Source organism: Lactuca sativa, chromosome 8 (genome assembly GCF_002870075.4).
Source record: "Lactuca sativa cultivar Salinas chromosome 8, Lsat_Salinas_v11, whole genome shotgun sequence".
NCBI classification, from domain to species: Eukaryota; Viridiplantae; Streptophyta; class Magnoliopsida; order Asterales; family Asteraceae; genus Lactuca; species Lactuca sativa.
In genome coordinates this window covers 292,851,942-292,874,693 of record NC_056630.2, presented here as the reverse complement: position 1 = coordinate 292,874,693, position 22,752 = coordinate 292,851,942, and positions in this window count along the sequence as shown.

Genomic DNA, 22,752 nt, shown 5'->3' with positions numbered 1-22,752 from the left:
CACATAGTAATGCCTTCCGGCCTGTAACATATAATGACAACTACCCGGATTTCCATCCGATAAAAGGGTCGGCCTTTGCACCATAAACCCTAGCGATATAGTGAGGATAACTCACCTCGAAACTGCCGACTGAACAGATAGCTCAAGTTGCTCCGATCACTGATACGATCTCCACCTCTGGACAGCCTCCAATGTACTGAACTCAAACAATAAACAACAATTACCAAAATACCCCTGGAACCACTGGTCAATCCTTGGTCAAAGACAAGGTCAAAGTCAACCCCTGACTGACCCTACTCGCCGAGTCAACCCTATGACTCGCCGAGTCCCATACTCAAAACTTTGCTTAACCCGCGACCTAACTCGCCGAGTCACCCCCAAGACTCGCCGAGTTCAACGACTCTGAGTCCACTCGCTCTTGACTCACCGATTCCTTAAAATTCCCTTTCTACATGTCGATTATCCCCTTTTTACTCGACGAGTTCCTCCTGGAAGAATCGTGGGGCCACCCCGACTCAACTCGCCGAGTCTGAAGAACAACTCGATGAGTCCCAGTTAATCTTCAAGCTACTCGCCGAGTCTGTTCATCGACTCGGCGAGTCCATGCCATGCAACCGCTCAAACTGCATCCTGGGACAAATATGGTTCCGAAATACACAAGCATGGGACCTTCTGGACCTCTAAAGGTCCTAATACAGGGTTATATCCGTTTGATTAACAAAGTAATAATCCATCTAATCACCAAATGGGTTCCATAAACCCTAGATCCATGCACACCTCAATATAACAGAAATGATCTGAATTATTACCTGAATAACACACTCTCTGTGTCCCCAAACCTCAGAACTCGAATCCCTTGCAGTTCCTTTAGCCAAAACTCTTCCCTCCTTGCACCACAATTTCTTCAAGTCACCAATGGCCTTCAATCTTGCTCTAGATGCCCACAGCCGCTTAGGGTTCTTCTCAATCGACTAAAAGACGGGCAATGACGGCATATAGTGCGTTATATACGACCCAAACCTGAACGGTTAGGGTTTTCGCTAAACAGCGTCGACTCGCCGAGTCCATATCGGACTCGTCGAGTCCAGTCGCGAACCCGCGACGAAGTCTGCGATCCTACTCGGCGAGTCTAGGTTCCAACTCGCCGAGTCCCCTCTTAAAACACCCCCAAAATCATAATTATATCAATATTTGAAATTCCGGGCTGTTACAAGGGCATGAACAGATTTCGAAGACTGATTCAGTCTTCTCGAACCATTGCGAGAGGGCAATGACTCCGCCGGTGCCATAGAAGGACTTCGGCTTGCAATTGGTGAAATCCTTGTAGGAGCACTCTCTCGAGCGCACAGGGGTTTTAACCGGAATTGATTCCACAGTGGTTCCACCTCTGCTGGCATCAGATGAGTGATACTGAGCCATGGCAGTTGCCACTGCTGCAGCTACGGCAGCATTCAGGGCTGCAGTATCGATGACCGGAGGCGGAGGAGGCGGTGGAGGTGCAGGATTATTCCTGGGAGATTTGCGAGGATGCATCTTTCAGCTATAAGTTTATAAAGATAAGAAAAATGGTAAGAATCAATTCGTAAGCAACGTGAGAGTGACACATGGACTAACTAACCATAGCCCAACAGTTGAATGAGTGTTTGGGATCACAACAAAGAATATTAGTAGGATACACAAATGTACAGATTTTTCCCACAGATTAGATAGATGTCAATAATACTGGTATTACTGATGTAATAAGTTCAGGGAAAATCGACCTAACAGTAGGTCTTACATCATACCATACAGAAAAGTTTGACAGTTCTTAGATTCCTAAATAGAGTACTGAAAGTTAGGAATATTTTACAGACAAGTGCTACATAGAGCACAGAAGTTAAAGGCTATTCCTTAACCAAAAGACAGAGATGTACTAGACATCATCTAACGCCGATGGGAATTCCTCGGGCGAGCCCTAAGGTCTGACACTTGACGAAACACCTCTTGAAGGTGTCGCTCCTGAACCCTCTGACGGGCTCAAAGTTCCAAGACTTCAGCTCGGGAGGCAGCCAGCTGTTGCTGTAGGGTTTCATTGGTTCTCCGGGACCGTTCCATGTCTTCTTCAAGACGGCGGATGCGGACTGTGTTGACACCAGAGTTGGCATCAATCTCCATGACCCGGTCGATGGCTGCTCGACCTTGCTCAACATTACGAGCTATTCTGCGGATAATGACGGGCAGAGCTCGGTCAGCAGAACCACCTTCACTGACGTTGTAAAAGCTTCGGTCCCCAAAGTATGGTAAGGGTTGACCCTGTTCATCACTCCAGCGATTCAAGTTGGTTGCCCACAAGGGAGTAGGACCTGGAAAAGCTGGTCGGGGGTTGTTGTTCGGGGCTTGACCTACTAGCGGTAGGTTGTTGACTTCAGGCTCGGAGTCGGATCCATCAGAAAATCCTTCTGCGAGGTGATCATCCAAAGGGATTGGATGCTCATCTTCGGACTCTTCTTCGATCCACCCGGCATTGCCTTCGTTTGGAAAGTACGGGTCGCCGTGATGGAATCCAGTCATTTTAAATCTACGCGAGAAGAGAGGTATAAGAATATAGTATACATGTAACTAGAAGTACAAAATACACCTATAGTATTTTAAGTTTAAGTTCTACTAATCTTCTTGTGGTATTGTTGGTAAGTTTTTAGACTTGCTAACACATCACAACCATTCTAGGGCATATGCAAATCACTCCTCGGACCAGCATAGTTGATCAGGCTATGCCATTCCCAGGACTGACTATACATCCCTGAGCTCACTTGTGATACTTAACAATCGTAATACTTTTGTTCTTGTCATTGTGACACTGATTTTAGTATGAATGCAGACTAGTATGCTTAATTAAATATTTTAATATTTAAAGTATAGACTCTGGGTTAGAGTGCTTAATCCCTAATGGGTTTATAGTTTAGTATATCTTTTATGGGTTGATATACTTGATTCACTATAAACAATGCTCTGATACCAATCTGTCACACCCCAAAACCAAAAACGGCGGAAACGTTCTGGGGCGGAGGACGTCATGTATAGTATCACAACACAGTAAATGTAAATAAGCAAACAACATCATCCATTGCATTAAATATATAATTTTAATACAAGCATGTTCTGTACAGTTTTAGACACCAAAAATATAATGTAAATCAAAATAATAAGATGAGTCTTGAATGCGCTCCATCTTCTCAAAAGCTGGCATCGGTACCTGTCTACTGATGACCTGAGAATACAAGTTATTTTGAAAGAGTTTATCAGCATTAAGCTGGTGAGTTCATAAGTATTTTAGTGTCGATGTTTGTTATCAAAACGTTTGAAAGTGTCTCAAGTGTAAGTTTGTAAAATGTATGTAAGTGTTTGTAAAAGTTTGAATCTCTCAGAAAAACCTATATTTTCTATTAAAGTAGCCTTCTACCAAGGCTTAACTGGTTTGTATGCTCGTTGTTGTAAAAGTGTGTAATTTCCCAAGTGTAACTATTATTTAACAAAATATAGTTTGTACATTAAAGTTTGAGTGAAATAATCACTAAAAATATGTAATGGGTAAATCCTTGTAGTACTATAGTGTTGTATTATAGGAACTACTGCTGTACTAACTACCTTAAACCGGATTTATATTAAGGTATTATGTGATAAATTGCACCATACTATAGACTGGTAACATCGACAACGTATAGTCGAAAAAAATAAGGTATGACGTTTGGTACCCGCAAACCTGCCGGTCCTGCTGTAGCTAGCAGCAAGGTGTAGGATAGTCAATCCAGTATAGATCTATACGCAAACTCACGCTCTCCCTTCAAGAGACTCTGGCTACAACCCAGTTCATGACAATTAAGGCATTATCCCATACAGTGGATCACAATTTTATTAACGTATTAATGTAAGTGTAATGTAATGAACTGTTCTAGTATAGTTCTATATGTTCTCTTTCTAGTATAGTAGTATATGTTCTCGTAGTAATGTAATGTATATGTTCTCATAGTAATGTAATGTATTGACTCATGAATGAACTGACTCATTGATCTAGAAATTGTAGTAGTATGATCCTGTGTTACCCCGATGGTAACTTACTAGTGATGTGTATAGTACGCATGAATATGGAAGTACTTTTATGTCTATATATGTATATTTTATATATAACTAATATTGAAACGACCTTCGGATGGTCACCCGAAATCCCACCAGACCACATCCAAATCGAGAAAAAGGAAATAGGGTGGATGGCCTTCCTAAGCCCTTTAAACATTGCTTATATATCTATACATATATGGGCATGCAATTTATAAGAAGTATAACAAAGTTTAAATAAAAATATTTGATAAGTAAAAGAGTTTGTAAAACATTTCGAAGTAAAGCAGTTTGATAAACAGTTTGAACAGTGATAAAATCATTGGTTTTCTAGTTATTAATCACATGTGATTAATGCATCACATGTGATTGATTTCAATAACTATAAGCATTGAACTTGTATCCCTCCCCATAAAGTATTTAAAACATTTAAAAGCATTTCAAAGGTTAATTAAAGGGGCATGAACTCACTTGTGGTGAGTGGTTTGGATTGTAGTGTCGGATACCGTGCTAGGTGGCAAACGGAGACTTGTTCACACGCACGAGTCTAGTTATCATATAATGAGCATAAATATAACTAATTAGCCAAATAATAACTTAATGAAATAATTTGGGACACTTAGGAACATGTAAACACTTTGTATAAGTGTTATAGGTCCTAACGGTTGCATCTAAGTGTTATGGGACAAGGCTAAAGGGGTTTAAAGCTTCCAAGAACCTTGAATAAGAGTTTACTACCCAACAAACCCCACCCAAGGAGTTTACGGTCGTAAACCCTTGAGTTTACGGCCGTGAACTCCCATCTTGGTTGTTTTGGGTGTTTTAAGGTGCCAAATGAATTCTAGAATAAGCCTAGCTTGGTGGTTTAATCCTTTGGGTAGTTTAGGGCATAGATAACACTCCTTTGAGGAGTTTATGGCCTAAAGACCATACCCCTTAGATTTTACGGCCGTAAACTCTCATGGGGTGGATGTTTTAATTCTTCTAAGTCTCTTGCACAAGTAGGATAATTTCTAGGCTTTTGATTTAGGCTAAGGGGGACTTTAGGCACACTTTGGTGCCTTTACTTGGAGTTTACGGCCCAAGAGCATTTCTTGTCCATAAACTCCCTTTTAGGGATGATTTTGATGTGTTTTAGTCCCCATTTTAGCTACAAGTATTTGAGGGTAATAGTCTAAAGCCTTAGGGGGTGATTAGGGCTCATTTTTCCCTTGAAAATGGTGTTTACGGTCCAAGAAATTCTTGGGCCGTAAACTCCTAAAACTTGGTGTTCTTGATGGATTTCTAGCCTCAAATGATCCTACATATTATGTTAAACTAGCTACCTAACACGGAATTGGGACTAGATAGCCTTAAAGCTCCATTTTGGAGTTTACTCCCCAAGAACGTTCTTGGGCGATAAACTCCCGGATCTCCTATATTAGACATGTAATCTATGTTAATAAGCATAAAACAAACATTATAACACAACTAGATAAGTGTACTCACGATTTGGGATGAAAACCCGGAGATCTGTGAGAGAGAATATGGCTTTCCTCTAGTTGGAAATGTGAATAATGAATGAATTTCGTTCAGAAATCTATTTATAGTCCTGAAATATTTTGGCAGAAAATATTTTTATTCTGGAATTGGACTCTAACAATATGATGTGTTGATATGCTCAAGTTTCACAAACCCAAGAGCATCCACTCTCCTTATACCTCCTTAAATGTAAACCCTAGTGTACACAAACTTATTCGGAAAAGTCTGAAGTTCATTGAAACTGGACTAGCTTCTATTGAATAGATAATGTTTGTACAACTGGAAATTTCGGGTTGTCACAGTAGCTCCTGGCACTAAGTCAATTCTGAACTCAACTTGGCGTTGCGGTGGTAAACCGGGAAGTTCTTCTGGGAATATGTCGGGGAAGTCGCGTATTTTAGGGATGTTCTAAATATTTTTCGTTTCTTGACTTGTATCAACGACGTGTGCGAGGAATGCATGGTACTCCTTTCGCAAGCACTTCTGAGCTTGAATACACGAAATAATGCAAAGGCTCGTACTAGGTTTGTCGCCATAGATAATTAAGGTTTCGTTGTTAGGAAGGTTAAGACGAACTACTTTTTCGAAGCACATAATGTCGGCACGAAGAAGACTCAACCAATCCATACCGATGATAACGTCGAAACATTTAATTGGGACTGGCATGAGATCTATCATGAAAGTATGGCCATCTAAAGTTAAGGTACAACCTACGTATATGCAGTTAGTACTCTCTGTTTTCCCGTTAGCCATTTCTACCGTGAATGAACTATCTAATGCACATGGTTTTTGTTTAAGCAGGTGTGCAAATTTGTGACTTACATAACTTTTCTCTGCTCCACTATCGAAAAGTATGCAAGCATATGAGTTATTGAGGAGAAACGTACCAGTAACTATTGTAGGATCAGATACCGCTTCCTCGTGGCCTAGGGCCATAACTCTTCCTACTCCGCCAGCCATTCCTGCTTTAGGGCAGTTCCTCTTGTAGTGGCCCACTTTGCCACAACCGTAGCAAGCTTGGCCCATACCGGCGTTAGGAACCTGGGCGGCCTGAGCTGTTGGAGTCTTGCAGAAACGGACTATGTGTCCCTTCCTGTTGCAGTTAGAGCACTGCATCTCCTTGCAAGGTCCGTGGTGGTGGAAGTTGCACTTGGTGCACTTCGGGAGAGTTCCAGCATATGTTTTTGCTGGTAAGGGGTTCGCAGGGACAATGGGAGTCACTGTGGCAGCATTGATCGCCACAAGTTGTTGTTTCTTGGAGGATCCTTGCAAAGCCCCTCTTTTCCTCTTATTCCACCCCTTCCTGTTGTGGTCGGGGTTGGACTTTTGTGGTATGGGTGTAGGGATTGTTGAGTTTTGAGGTTTCCTGTGGTCTATGAAAGATTGTGCTAGCTCTTTGGCGCTATCGAAAGTAATAGGCCTGGAAGCTATCACACTTGACTGGATCTAGGGCGACAGTCCCCAGATATATCTCTCTATCTTTTTGCTCTGGAGAGCAACCATTTCAGGGCATAAGTTTGCCAGATCACAGAACCTATTTGTGTAAGTCTTGATGTCGGATCCAACCATTTGTAGACCCCCAGAATTCCTGCTCGTTTTTTTGTACCTCGCCTCGAGGACAGTACTCTTTCATCAGCATGTCCTTTAACTTTTCCCAGCTGATGGAATACGCCACCACCAAAGTCAGATAGTTAACATGGCTATTCCACCATGTTAGTGCTCTGTCAGAGAAGGTACAAGCTGCAAACTTGACCTTGTTGCCTTCCTGGCAAGCACAGATTTCAAAGACAGATTCCATCTTTTCAATCCATTGTCTCAACACCATAACACCCCTAGTTCCATTGAAGCCGCGGGGTTTGGCGTTCGTGAAGTCCTTGTAGGTGCATTCCCGAGGGTGTCCATGGCTTTCGTCGTGGTTCGAGGGAGGTGCACCTGTTCCTGATCCACTAGGGGCAGGAGCGTTGATTGCTGACACAGCAGCTGCAACTGCTGCTGTGAAAGCTGCCTAGAACATGTTGGCATCGAAAGGATTTGGTGGTTGAAGAGGTTCAGGTGGTGGTATCGGTGCTTCGTTGTTTGGGTTACGTCTTGTACTTCTACGTGGCGGCATCTTTAACTATACATTTAAAAGATGACAACAGGGATAAGAATAAATGATTAATGAATGTGTCTCATGGACTAACTCCCCATAGCCCAACAACAGAAGGAATAGTATGACTAAATGAAGATAACAGTATTTGGATAATAATTTCCCTATGATTAGATATTTGTCAATAATACTGGAATTACAGATGTAACAAGTTCGAGAAAAATGGCCTAGAAGTAGGCTTTACATCAACCAAGATGGAAAATTTTGACAGAATTAAGACTAGATCAAGACCTAATAGGTCTAAGATTTATACAGATAGGAAATTAGACCAAAGTTTTACATAAACTAGGTTATATCCAAAAGATGAGTCGACGAGATTCTATCGGCGATGAGAACTGCTAGCATGAGTTCTCAATCCCGACAGTAGACGTTCCATGTCCCTCATACGCCTGTCAGCTCTCACTTGCTGAGCTCGAAGTTCCCTAACTTCAGCTTGAGTTTTAGCAAGTTCCCTCTGCAGATTTGCATTGCGGACCAGAGTCTTTTCATGAGCAGACTATAGTTGGCGAATGTGGACAGTTTTAACGCCAAAGTTGGCTTCAATCTCCACGACCCGGTCAATAGTTTCCTCACCCAGTATCGTGTTTCTGGAAATTCTACAAACCATGATGGGTAGGACCCTGTCAGCAGAACCTCCTTCAGTGAGGTTGTAGAAACTTCGGTCTCCATTGTAGGGAATGGGCTGACCTTGTTCCTGGCTCCATCTAGCCAAGTTAGTGGCCCACAGATGCGAGGGTCCATGAAACGCGGGACAGGGGTTCAGGTTTGGGTTTTGAGTAGCTGGGGGTAGGTTGTTGACTTAGGCTCTGAGTCAGAACTATCGGAAAAACCCTCAGCATGGTGATCATCCAAAGGGATTGGGTGATCATCTTCTGGTTCAGCCTCTAGCCAACCAGCATTGCCTTGGTTTGGGAAGTACGGATCACCATGGTGAAATCTAGCCATTTTAATCTACGCGAAAAAAGGGATATAAGAAATAGCTAAAATAGACGAACTGACTAAGATAATTACAGTAAGACCAAATACCCCTATGGTATTTCTATATGGTTGTGTTGGTAAGTTTTTAGACTTGTTGCCATATCAAAACCATTCGTGGGCATATGCTAATCACTCCTCGGACCAGCATAGTTGATCAGGCTATGCCATTCCCAAGACTGACCATATATCCCCAGGCTTACTTGTGATATTCAACAATCGTAATACTTTTGTTCTTGTCGTTGTGACACTGATTTTAGTATGAATGCAGGCACGTATACTTACTTAAATATTTTATTATTTAAAAGAATAACTCTGAGACAAAGTGTTTTAATCCCCATGTATTTATAGTTAGTATATCTTTTATGGGTTGATATACTATATTCACTATAAACAATGCTCTGATACCAATCTGTCACACCCCAAAACCACGAACGGCGGAAACATTCAGGGGTGGAGGACGTCATGTACAGTATCACAACAGTGTAATATAATAAACAAGCAACAACATCATCCATTGCATTATAAGTAGAGTTTTAATACATGTGTGTTCTTTCATTGTAGTAAGACACCAAAAATATACAATCAAAATAAAAGACGAGACTTGTCTGCTCCGTCTTCTCAAAATCTGGCCATCGTACCTGTCTACTGTTGACCTGAGAATACAAGTTATTTTGAAAGAGAGTATCAGCTTTAAAGCTGGTGAATTCATAAGTAATTAAGTGTCATTGTCTTGCTTATGAAAATCTGTTATGAAGGCCATGTAAACCTTTAAATGAAAATGTTGATGTAAGTATGAAAAACCCTAGAAAATCCCTTATTTTCTATCAGTTTGAGATGTAGTCTTCTACCAAGACCCGAATGTTTTGTTATGACTATGTAGTCTTCTACCAAGACCCGAATGTTTTGTTATGACTATGTAGTCTTCTACCAAGACCCGAATGTTTTGTAAGTAATATGATAGCTTTTCCTTTCTATTGACTAGTACTAGAGTACTTAGTCTAACTCCTCGTTTATGTGAAAGTATCACAAAATAAAGTAAACAGGAAAAATATAATCATGTAAGTGTTATTATCTTGGGTTACCAGGACAAACACGACATCGCCGAAGCGAAAGATAGACCCTATAGACATCCGAAGAGTGTCCCCTCATCCTCTGTAGCGGCAGCAGGGTGGAAGGAGGGTTAGTCCCGATATCGATCTCCTAATACCGATCGTTAACCTAATGATCCTCCGAAGATTCACATCTAATCCACTGTTGCAACAGTTGGACAAAGGGATGGTTAGTCCCGTTATTGACTACTAAATAAGTAACAACCTTAGACATCCGTAGACGTTCATCGACCACTGGTGCTAATCAGTGGGGTTCGGAATGGTAAGTCCCGCCGAAATATCCCATTGAATCGGGATAGGAAAGATAATTTACACAGTAAGTACTAATAAATCATCCTCGTAGTTCTAAGTACAGGTATCCAGGTAAGTAAATACAGGATAATGCACCTAAGTAACAGTGTTCCTGTATGGTATTCATGTAAGTGTGTTCATGTAACAGGTAAGTATATGTAAACATATTCATGTATCATGTAATCCTAAGTAAGTGTACCCATGTATCATGTAAGGTATTGGTATAGACTCATGAATGAACTGACTCTTGTGTGATTCTTTGTAATAGGAATAAATGTTTGTTTCTTCTAACTATCCTTATGATAATTAACTGGAAAGTAATTGGTTGTTCAAGTAGATTTATGCACCCTCGATACACCAGGGTGTGGGAAACTGAACGAAGGATGGAAACTATAACATCAATACATATATAAGAACATATGCGTATAAGTGTAGTTTCGTTCAAGAAGGTAAAAATAATGGTTTTGCAAGATATCTAGGAGTTTTGAACAATAATTAAGAATGACTTGATGTCATTTTAATAAACATTTCAAAACTAATACTTTTGTTATCAAGGTATTTTAAGATAGAAAACCATTTCATGTAACACCTTTTGAAATATGTGAAATCTACTGAGTGAAAACACAGTTATAAAATACATAAGATTGATTTAATAACATATTGTTTTCTACTTTTATTCCCCCCCCCCCCCCCCCATTAAAGCATTTAAAATCATTTAAAACATTGATTAAGGGGTATGAACTCACCTGTAGTTGGTGGTTCGGATGAACTGGACGGTGTAGGATTGCTAGGTGTCAAGTGAGGACTTGTACACACACTACGATCCTAATGAACATATAATCACACATATTGATGGGTTTTAGCCATAAGAACTTTCCTATGTGCGCATGCAAAACCCTATTGCTCGGATCTAGGCTTTCTAATAAACATGCTTTGAATCCAAGTCTTCTAATGACTAATTAGGTTAAATAACAACATTGAAACAGATCTAGAATCATACCTTTGAGTTCCTTGTTGATCTTGAGGTCTTGGAGCTTCTAGAGTCACAAATGTCACTCCTCTAATGGCTTACAAACACCAATAGCAAGAAGAATGATTTAGGAGAGAGGAGAGGGGAGGAATTCGCCAGGGTTTTCTTCCTTTATGAGATGTGTCGAATTCCCTATGCCATGGGGTCTATTTATACTTGTAGACTCCTTAAGGGTTACAACCTAAACCCTAATTGGATAATCTTCTCTTAAGGCTATCCAAATCCATTCCATAGATAAGCCTTTGACGATTTTGGCAATCCTAACACTCTTAGAATTCGTCCAAAGCATATCCCAATGGATTTACAGTCTAAAGCTTAACTATCAAACAATTGACAGTTTATACCCCTTTATTTAATTAATCTATTTAAGTCACCAAATTAATTCTAATTAATTCTATGACTTATATTAATCAAATAACAAATATATTATTCATTATATTATTCTCATAATATATTAATAATATTTACTCTCTCTTAATAAATCATCCTATCAAGTTGCTATGGTGAAGGCAACCCAAAAGGACCATGCACAACCGGGTCAAATACTTGTCTAATATAGTTGCAGCCTTAGACAATATTCCAACAGTCTCCCACTTGGATAAGTCTAGTAACTATATTTACAGGTACAATTCGGTTTGCAATCGTAGCTCTCAAAGACGCTGTCAACTCTGATCTAATCAATCTTGTCCTTTAGATAAGGGAACGTACAGTCCTCCGTCAAATATCATGCTGACAATCCTATGGAATGGTTAGTCAAGCATTTAGGTTTCTCGATCTCTGATTTATTTGACATAGAACTTAATCGAACACATCAATTTAGTTCTGACCGGGCCCGGCACATAAGTCAAATCAAATCATCGAGCGGCCGAGATATCACTTTTACCTTCTTAGATAAAAGTTACAGATAAACTTCGACTTATATGCATTTACTTATTCATTAACCAACTATACACAACAATACGTTTTATAACACCAAGTTACTGATGCGTTTTCGTATTATCAATGTACAATCAATTAACAAATAATAAACCATATATCTAGGTTTTAAGACTATATGATATTATCGTCTTGCGATCACCTTTTATATCATATTCCATAAGGTCATTCCAGCAAGTGCGGGTTTATTCCAATGCTCAAAACTAGTTCATAAGCACTCATGAACGTTGCAGCAATCCTTTGCTATGTCTAACACCATTTAGACATTCTACACACCAATTCATGACAATCTTCATTCATATCTACTCCCAACATATGAACGATTGTGGACCATTTGAACAATTCGATTATTCCTAATAAACTCAATTATTCTGGAAGTCAAAACATGCAAAGTGAAACAATAGCTAAACAATTAACATAAGATAGTAACATTACTCATAAATAAAACTCCTTTATTTAATCATCAAATGTCAATTACATTTATCTATTACACGTTTCTAATACTATCTAATATATGCTAATATCATCCTTCAGCCCAATACTCCTAGCATGCTGCAAGTGCTTAACCCTACTCAGTCCCTTCGTAAGCGGATCTGTTGGGTTATCTTCTGATGATATCCTCTTCACTACGAGTTGTCCTTCTTCTACACGATGTCTAATGAAGTGATACTTTCTGTCGATATGTCTTGATCTACCATGATCCCTCGGTTCCTTGGTCAAGGCAACCGCGCCTTCGTTATCACAGAAAATCTCCATTGGCTCCTTTATGGCAGGTACAACTCCAAGATCACCGATGAAGTTCTTTAGCCATATTGCCTCCTTCGACGCTTCGCTCGCTGCAATGTACTCTGATTCGCACGTTGAATCAGCTACGGTTTCCTGCTTGGAACTCTTCCATGTCACTGCTCCTCCATTTAGGGTAAAGACCCAGCCCGACTGCGAACGGTAGTTGTCCCTGTCGGTCTGAAAGCTGGCGTCACTATACCCTCGCACCTTCAAGTCATCACTCCCTCCGAGGACTAAGAACCATTCCTTCGTCCTCCGAAGGTACTTAAGGATGTTTTTCACCGCAATCCAATGTGCTTTGCCAGGATTCCCTTGATATCTGCTAACCATGCTCAAAGTGAAGGCTACATCAGGGCGAGTACAAGTCATAGCGTACATGATTGAGCCAACTACGGAAGCGTATGGTACTCGGCTCATTTCTGCTATCTCAGCTTCGGTACTCGGACTTTGAGTCTTACTCAATTTGGCATTACTTTGTATCGGTAGTTCTCCCTTCTTTGAGTTTTCCATACTAAAACGTTTTAGTACCTTCTCTAAGTAAGTATTCTGACTAAGTCCAATTAGTCTCTTACTTCTTTCTCTTACTATCCTTATTCCCAAAATGTAAGAAGCCTCTCCGAGGTCCTTCATAGCGAAGCACTTCCCGAGCCAGGACTTAGCCTCCTGCAGAGTCGGGATGTCGTTTCCTATGAGTAATATGTCATCGACATATAGAACGAGGAAGCTTACTATACTCCCACTAGCTTTGACATATACACAAGATTCGTCTTCGCTTCGTACAAATCCAAACTATTTGACTTTCTCATCGAAGCAAAGATTCCATCTGCGAGACGCTTGCTTAAGTCCATAAATGGATTTCTCAAGCTTACACACTCTATTCGGATGCTTCGGATCCACAAACCCCTCTGGCTGAGCCATGTAAACATCCTCAGCCAACTTTCCGTTAAGGAAAGCGGTCTTGACATCCATTTGCCAAATCTCATAATCATGAAATGCGGCAATTGCTAGCATCACTCTAATAGATTTAATCTTCGCAACTGGTGAGAAGGTCTCATCATAGTCAACTCCGGGAGTTTGAGTAAAGCCCTTCACGACCAATCGCGCTTTATATGTGTGTACGTTCCCATCCACGTCGGTCTTCTTCTTGAAGATCCATTTGCACCCAACGGTCTTACGTTCGGGCACGTAATCAACCAAATTCCAAACTTGGTTATCATACATGGATTGAATCTCGCTATCCATTGCCTCTTTCCACTTTGCAGGCTATGGGCCTGCCATGGCCTCCTTATAGCTATTAGGTTCATCAAGGTTTACTAGTGTACCATCACTAATATACGTGTCCCCTTCGGTAGTAATATGAAAGCCATAAAACTGGGGATGAACTCTAACTCTATCGGAACGTCTAAGAGGTAAGGATTCGTCAATCGGTTCAACCGGAGTTTCCTCCTCGGGTTGAATGCCAGTGGTAGAGGTTCCTTCATCTATCGACTCTTGAATCTCTTCAAGTTCGATTTGCCTCCCACTGTCTCCTTGGCTCATGAGTTCTCGCTCTCGGAAGACTCCTCTCCTCGCAACGAAGACAACATTGTCCTTCGGGCTATAGAAGAGATATCCAAAGGATGTCTGCGGGTAGCCGATGAAAATACATCGCTCACTTCGAGGTACAAGCTTGTCGTGAGTATCTCGTCTTACGAAAGCCTCGCAACCCCAAATCTTGATATGTGCCAACGAGGGATCTTTCCCTGTCCACATCTCGTGAGGTGTTTTGGCAACCTTCTTAGTAGGGACTCGGTTAAGGATATGGGCGGCAGTCTCTAAGGCATACCCCCAAAAAGAGATTGGTAGTGAAGCACGACTCATCATAGAGCGAACCATATCCAATAAGGTTCGATTACGCCTTTCTGCCACACCATTTAACTGCGGTGTCCTAGGAGGCGTCAATTGTGAAACTATTTCACACTCCTTGAGATAATTGTGGAATTCAAGACTTAGGTACTCTCCTCCTCGATCGGATCGAAGCATCTTGATTTTCCTGCCCAATTGATTTTCCACTTCATTCTTGAACTCTTTGAACTTTTCAAAGGTGTCTGACTTTTGCTTGATTAAGTAGATATACCCATATCTACTATAGTCATCGGTAAAAGTCACATAGAAGCGGTTCCCATCCTTCGTGGTTGATCTAAATGCTCCACATACATCGGTATGTATTAGGTCCAATAGACCCTCGTCCCTTTCACATGTACTCGTGAAGGGTGACTTAGTCATCTTTCCAAGCAAACAAGACTCGTATGTGTCATCTTCCCTAAGGTCGAATGACTCCAACACTCCATCCTTTTGGAGTTGGGCTATGCGTTTCTTGTTGACATGTCCAAGTCGACAATGCCACAAGGATGCTTTATCCATACTAGTGGAAGAATCAATATTCAAAACATCATTTCCTAAGTTATCAACAATCATAACGGTTTCATATATTCCATTACATGGTATAGCTTCAAAGTAAAAGACACCATTTAGATAAGCCAAAATAGAACCATTCTCATTATTAAAAGAAAATCTAAATCCTTGTCTATATAAACCATGAAATGAAATGATGTTTCTAGCCATTTCTGGCGAATAGCAACAATTGTTCAAATCTAAAACCAAACTATTCCTAAGCACTAAAGAATACACTCCAATCTTGGTCACAGGCGACGATCTTCTGTTCCCCATGATTAGATTGATCCTTCCTTGCTCCACATCCCTACTTCTTCTTAGTCCCTGCACATTAGAACAAATGTGATAACCACAACCGGTGTCAAGAACCCAAGAAATAGCATGATTAGAATCTTTAGATTTGATTGTGTATATACCTGCGAAAGATGGCTTGATCTTTCCTTCTTTGATCGCTTGCAGGTAATCCGGGCAGCTTCTCTTCCAATGTCCTATCTTGTGGCAGTGGTGGCACTCTGCCTCCTTCGGGATAGAGCAGGGATTAGCGGGATCAACTTTGGTCCCACTAGAAGAGGCACCATCTCGGGCTTTCGCCTTGCGATAGTTCTTCGATGAAGCTTTCCTCTTCTTTCCCTTCCCTTGACCAATAGCCAAGACAGGAGCAGCGGACGGATTGGGAGTAGGTGCAACAGACTTGTCCTTGAAGTTGCTCTCAGCGACCCTCAAGAGACCTTGGAGTTTGCTTAGGGTGACCTCTTCTTTGTTCATGTGGTAGGTCATCCTAAATTGGTTGTACATTGGAGGCAAAGAGTGAAGCACCATGTCGATCGCCAAGTCCTCACCGAAGTCAACATTTAACTTGCGAAGGCGGTCGACATACCTTTGCATCTTTTGCAGGTGCACGGTAAGAGATTCTCCATGACCCATCTTTGCGGAAATCATGTTGGTGAAAATCTCATAATGCTCTTGTCTCGCGTTTTGATGGTATCTCTCCAATAAGTCTTGGTGCATCTCATACGGGTACATGTCCTCGTAGGACTTTTGGAATTCGGAGTTCATGGTGGCGATCATGATGCAATGTACCTTCGTTGCATCTCGCTCATGAGTTTCGAAGGCGGTGATTTCGACGGGAGTAGCAACTTCGGGGTTGATTTTCTCGAGCTTCTCATCGAGGACATACTCCTTATCCTCATAGCGAGCAATGGTGCGAATGTATCTTATCCATTCGCTAAAGTTCGTTCCATCAAAGGTGACCTTTTGGCAAAGGCTCATCAACATGAAAGAACTAGCAGCAGCGTTGTTTGCGTTCGACATCTACAATTAGAAAAGGACAAAGATAGATTAGAATAAGAATCCCTAATTATCACCCAATAAGAAATTAGGGCTAGGATCCAACAAAAACATTTACATACTAGAAAAGGGATGCCGTAATCTAACATGCAAATAAATTGAAGGTAAGTGAATGACGATTCACTAATTCTCCATCACAAAACTTAAACTATTAGTCCTAAGTGTTTTTGAGAATTCCTAGGTTCGGATGAGATTCATTGAAACTATTCAATGGCATGTTTAAATCTCGATATGCCCCTCTTGTTTGTGACTGGGATGCCGAGGATCACAAAGCGGGTGTGAATTACCATGCAAATTCACATGGTGCCTTCATTGTAACGATCACCTATTCGATGTGCCGGTAAACCACACACGCTCCATCGAACTATGATAAACAATGAATCACCCTTTGCCACCTTCGCTTAGAATCAATTAGTGTGTCGGTAAACCACACACGCTCCACTAACATCTTAGCAATGTGCAAAGTGTAATTTCATGGGATTGCATCAATTCACTTTTCCTAAAGTAACTAGGATTGGGAAATTTTAAAAATATGTGTAGTTACTTTATATTTCTTATTATACTTTTAATGAGAGGTTGAGGTTGCCCTATCCTACCCGTTCGGCTAACGACCCTCCACCAATCAAGCAAGCGGTGGGTGTGAGTGTACACCCATTAAGCGCCATTTTATAGGTCGCAACCTTATACCCACCTTCGGCTTCGTGAATGAGGCTTACTAACGGTAAGACTAGCATTTAGTTATACATACATATATATATATATATATATATATATATATATATATATATATATATATTATTCTAGTAATATCATATTAGTATAGGGTTGTATTTTAAAACTTTTAAAATCTAGGGTTTGAAATTTAAGTTGTCTAAATTAAAACTTTTAATCACAAATATAAATTTCAAAACTTGAGGGTAAGTTTTAAACATTTAAAAAACATGGAGGATCAAATAACAAATAATTCCAATTAACAATTAATATCCTAATTATCTATATTTGATTTATTCAAGATTTCTTTGAAAGATAATTACCAAAATAATTAAAATAATTAATTAATTATCATATAAGGAAATTAAATATTTTATTAGTTGATAAATACCTTTAACTAGATCAAGATAATAGTCATATACATCAAAAAATCGGATTTAGATTGATCTATTATGATTAAGGTAAGTTTCCATAAGATAATTATGAAAAAATCCCGAATCTGGTCATTCCTGACGCCTGGACTCGCCGAGTGCACAAGGGGACTCGCCGAGTCAGGCCTACTCGCCGAGTCCACCTTGGAACTTGCCGAGTCAATGACTCAGAAACCTAAAAATCGAATTTTGCAGGTTTGTTTCAGTTAATCAAGCAACAATTTAAAGAAAACCAAGCTAGGCTCTGATACCACTGATGGGTTTTAGCCATAAGAACTTTCCTATGTGCGCATGCAAAACCCTATTGCTCGGATCTAGGCTTTCTAATAAACATGCTTTGAATCCAAGTCTTCTAATGACTAATTAGGTTAAATAACAACATTGAAACAGATCTAGAATCATACCTTTGAGTTCCTTGTTGATCTTGAGGTCTTGGAGCTTCTAGAGTCACAAATGTCACTCCTCTAATGGCTTACAAACACCAATAGCAAGAAGAATGATTTAGGAGAGAGGAGAGGGGAGGAATTTGGCCAGGGTTTTCTTACTTTATGAGATGTGTCGAATTCCCTATGCCATGGGGTCTATTTATACTTGTAGACTCCTTAAGGGTTACAACCTAAACCCTAATTGGATAATCTTCTCTTAAGGCTATCCAAATCCATTCCATAGATAAGACTTTGGACGATTTTGGCTATCCTAACACTCTTAGAATTCATCCAAAGCATATCCCAATGGATTTACAGTCTAAAGCTTAACTATCAAACAATTGACAGTTTATACCCCTTTATTTAATTAATCTCTTTAAGTCACCAAATTAATTCTAATTAATTCTATGACTTATATTAATCAAATAACAAATATATTATTCATTATATTATTCTCATAATATATTAATAATATTTACTCTCTCTTAATAAATCATCCTATCAAGTTGCTATGGTGAAGGCAACCCAAAAGGACCATGCACAACCGGGTCAAATACTTGTCTAATATAGTTGCAGCCTTAGACACTATTCCAACACATATATGCACTCAATTAGTCTCAAATTACTAATTGATAAAGTTAAGACATCCTAGACATAATAAACACTTTATATAAGTGTTTTAAGTCCTAAGGATTGCATCTAAGCTATTGTGGGACAAGGCACTTGTGTTTAGGGTTCCAAAGGACCCCATATATGAGTTTACTCCTTATATACCAACACACATGGAATTTACGGTTGTAAACTCTTGAGTTTACGGCCATAAACTCCCAACCATGGGTGTATTGTGTGTTTTGAAGTTCCAAATGATTCCTAGAATTATTCCAACTTGGTGGTTAAATTCTTGGAAGGTTTTAAGGTCTAGAAACACTCTATTTAGGAGTTTACGGCCCTAAGGCCATTTCCCTTAGAGTTTGCGGCCGTAAACTCTCAAGTAGGGGTTTTTTTGATGCTTTCAAGTCTCTTGCACATGTGGTATAGGTTCTAGGCTTTTATTTCAAGCATATGAAGACTCTTGACACACTTTGGTGTCCTTAAATCATGTTTACGGCCCATGAACCATGTCATAGCCGTAAACTCATCTTTAAATATGATATTGATGTGATTAAGGCCTTAGATTAAATGAGAACAAGTCTAGTTAGAAGTCTAAGGCTTTAGGTGCCTTAAAAGCACCATTTTGAGCTTGAATTTGGAGTTCACGACCTAAGATATTCTTGGGCCGTAAACTCCCAAACTTGGGTGATCTTTGCTTGATTTCATGTCCCTAATACACATATAAATGAGTCTAAGGCAGTAGCATAACACAAGGGTCGGTCTCGGCTTTGTTTCGGGAGTTTACCGCCCAAGAACACCTTGGGGAGTAAACTCCTAAATCTAGTGATTTAGCCTTCTAAATCATGTTATTAACACATATAAAGCTTTCTAACACTACTAGAAAGAGGTACTCACGTTTTGGTATAAAAACCCGAAGATCCGTGAGAGAGAAAATGGCTTTTCTCTAGTTGGAAATGCGAATAATGAAAGAATTTGGTTCAAAATTCTATTTATAGTCCTGAGATATTTTTGGCAGAAAATATTTGTATTCCCGAAATGATCTCTAATATAATAGAGTGTTGGAATAACAGTGTTGCACAAAACCCTAGTGCACCCACTCTCCTGATATTTCCTGAAGTGTAAACTCTGAATTACTCAAACTTACACGAAAAAGTCTGAAAATTAACTGTGACTGCTATAACTTCTATTGAAGTGATATAGTTTGTACAGAATGGAAATTTCGGGTTGTCACAAATAATTTAGTAAATTTATAAATTATTAAAGAAATGTGTATTAAAAATAACAAAATAATAAATTGTTATCTGGTTTTTTGGACTATTCGGTTTTTATTTTATAAACTAAAACCAATCCGAAATCCAAAAATAAAAATTCGGTTTTGTTAAAAACCAATCCAAAAATCAGAATATTCGAACCAAATATTCTTATCCAAATTGTCCAATTGGACAATTCGGTTTTATTCAAATAGTGAACAACCATAGGCATATCCTCGTCTGTTTTGCCCTATTATCCCACGACGTGGCATAAGCTTGTCCACATCGTAGAGACTGATTGTTGACTTTGACCATTGGCTTTTGACCAAGTTTGACTTTAGGTCAAACTTAGGTTTTAGGTTGTAGTTTGAGGGATTATCCTTGTTTGCTATATATGTGACATGTAGAGCTGGTTATCAGATCTGTGATCAATATTGTTATCTTCTAGACTACAAGGTGAGTTTTCTCACTATACTTGTGGGTTAAAGGCACCAATATCGGGGCACTCGATTGTGTTATGTTTCCTTATGTATAAGGTATTGCTATGTTTTAATGATCTTTTAGATTGGTAGATCTATATAATTATATGTACTTGCTGGTTATCGATTATTATTTGCATATGTCAACATAGTGTGGTTGGGTTGAAGCGGTACGACTTTGTGCTATATGCCAAAAAAAACCAAGGGGCAATCCAGTCGGGAGACTGTGGGCTAGGGGTAATCCAGTCGAGAGACTATGGGCCCAGGGTCAATCCAGTTTCTAACCGTGGTCCCGATGTGCATGTATTGCTATGTACTGTTGTGTGGGGTATTTTGAGGAACTCACTAAGCTTTGTGTTTATGGTTTGTGGTTTAAACATTTTTTAGGTACTTCCAGTTCCAAAGGGAAGAATTCGACTTGACTGTACAACATAACTTCATGGCTTTTCCGTACCGATTGTTATTGTATTGCTCTGATGTTTGAAAAATACATTTTATTCTGATTGGTTTCAAAAAAAAAATTCTTATACGGATTTGATGTTTAAAAATAAAAAATTTGCTACTAGTTTTGGGATGTTACATGAGCTTATCATGCTTGTTCATGCACCTTTAAGGATAATAGTGTTCATTTGGTGAAGCATGGAAGCAAGAAGCAAGTTAGGTTCAAGCTTTTGAATACCTTCTAGACCAATGTAAGTCTTCAACTTTGAAGCTTTATGTGTTGTTAAGCTTAGATCTATGATTTTAGTCATATTTTGATCCTTTGGGTAATTTTTGGTTGAAGTTTGAAGAACTCTAGCCTTAAAGTTTATGCTATTATGCCTTCTGGACCCATTGTGGTAAGAAGATGAGAAGTTTATCTTGACATTTGGTCCATGTTGAGGTTGAGTGCATTTTGGTCCCATTTTGACCTAGACTTTGAATGAAAGTGTTAAGGACATGCAAATGAATAAAGTTTAATGGATAAAGTTGGAAACTTTATCCATCAAGAATATACTTTTATGTGTTCTTGAGCTTTAGAGGTTATTTTTTAAAGGATTAAGACATGTTTGAAAGTTGGTTGATCTGCGAAGTTAGCACCTTGACCTAATTCGTAGCACTGCGACTTTCGAGCAAATAACGACTATTTTGTTGCCTAGCTATTAGTATCGTGATCCTGTGTTGGTCGCGGTGAGATGGTGTGGGCAGTTGATTTTTGACCAAGTTTGACTTTTGGTCAACTATGTTGGGATTAGGTCTTGGAGGGGCAAAATGGTATTTAGCTCCTAAGTTAGCTTTCAATATACCTAGACTCGATAAGGATGTGTAAATGAATGTTTCACCTGAAGTATTAAACTAGGGTTAATTAGTGTGTAGTTTTGGAGAAGACTTGATACCTTTAGCTCGAGTTTGTGTGGATTTCCATCTTGTCTTCTAGTCAGGTGAGTTTTCATGAACTTATTATGTGGACTATGTTATATATTTATGTTTGACCATGAAAAGCCTTTCAGAGGGAAATGGTCAAAGGATGACCAACTGGAGAAAAGCATCTCGGAGGGAATCTAGTTGGGTTAAAAGGATGTAAGATCATGAAAGTCTCTCGAAAGGAAGTCGTCAATGTTAGGTCAACTAGTGAAATGCCTCTCGGAGGGAATCTAGTTGTAGTGGTGTTAAGTATGTTGGTATATGTTATGAGACAAAACTATTCTATGTTTATGTATATCATGTAAATGGCATATGATCTGTATGATAAATAAGTGTTATGATTTCTCACCAAGCTTTAGGCTTATATTTGCTATTTTGTGTTTTAATTGCAAGTCCTTCACGTAGGCTTGTTTGGGATATTTGGACATTCTCGGGGGCATGACATCTACTCTTTGTTTTTCTTTTGTGACTTTGTTTTCAAAACAAGAATTTAATCCGCTTTTGACGATGATTTTTGTCATACTATGTTTGATGATATTATAGATGGAACCCCTTTGAGTAATTTCATACTCTGATTAAAAAAAAAAAAAAAAATTATGGTTGGTTTTTGGGATGTTTCAATATTAAACTTTTAACCACTGAAACCCATTGCATACCTCGATCTTCTTACTCGTATCATTGTTAACTTATGTTTAAAAACCCACAACTGTTATCTTCACATATTTCTAGTAAGACATCCACTTATTGTATTCTCCTTCAACAACCATT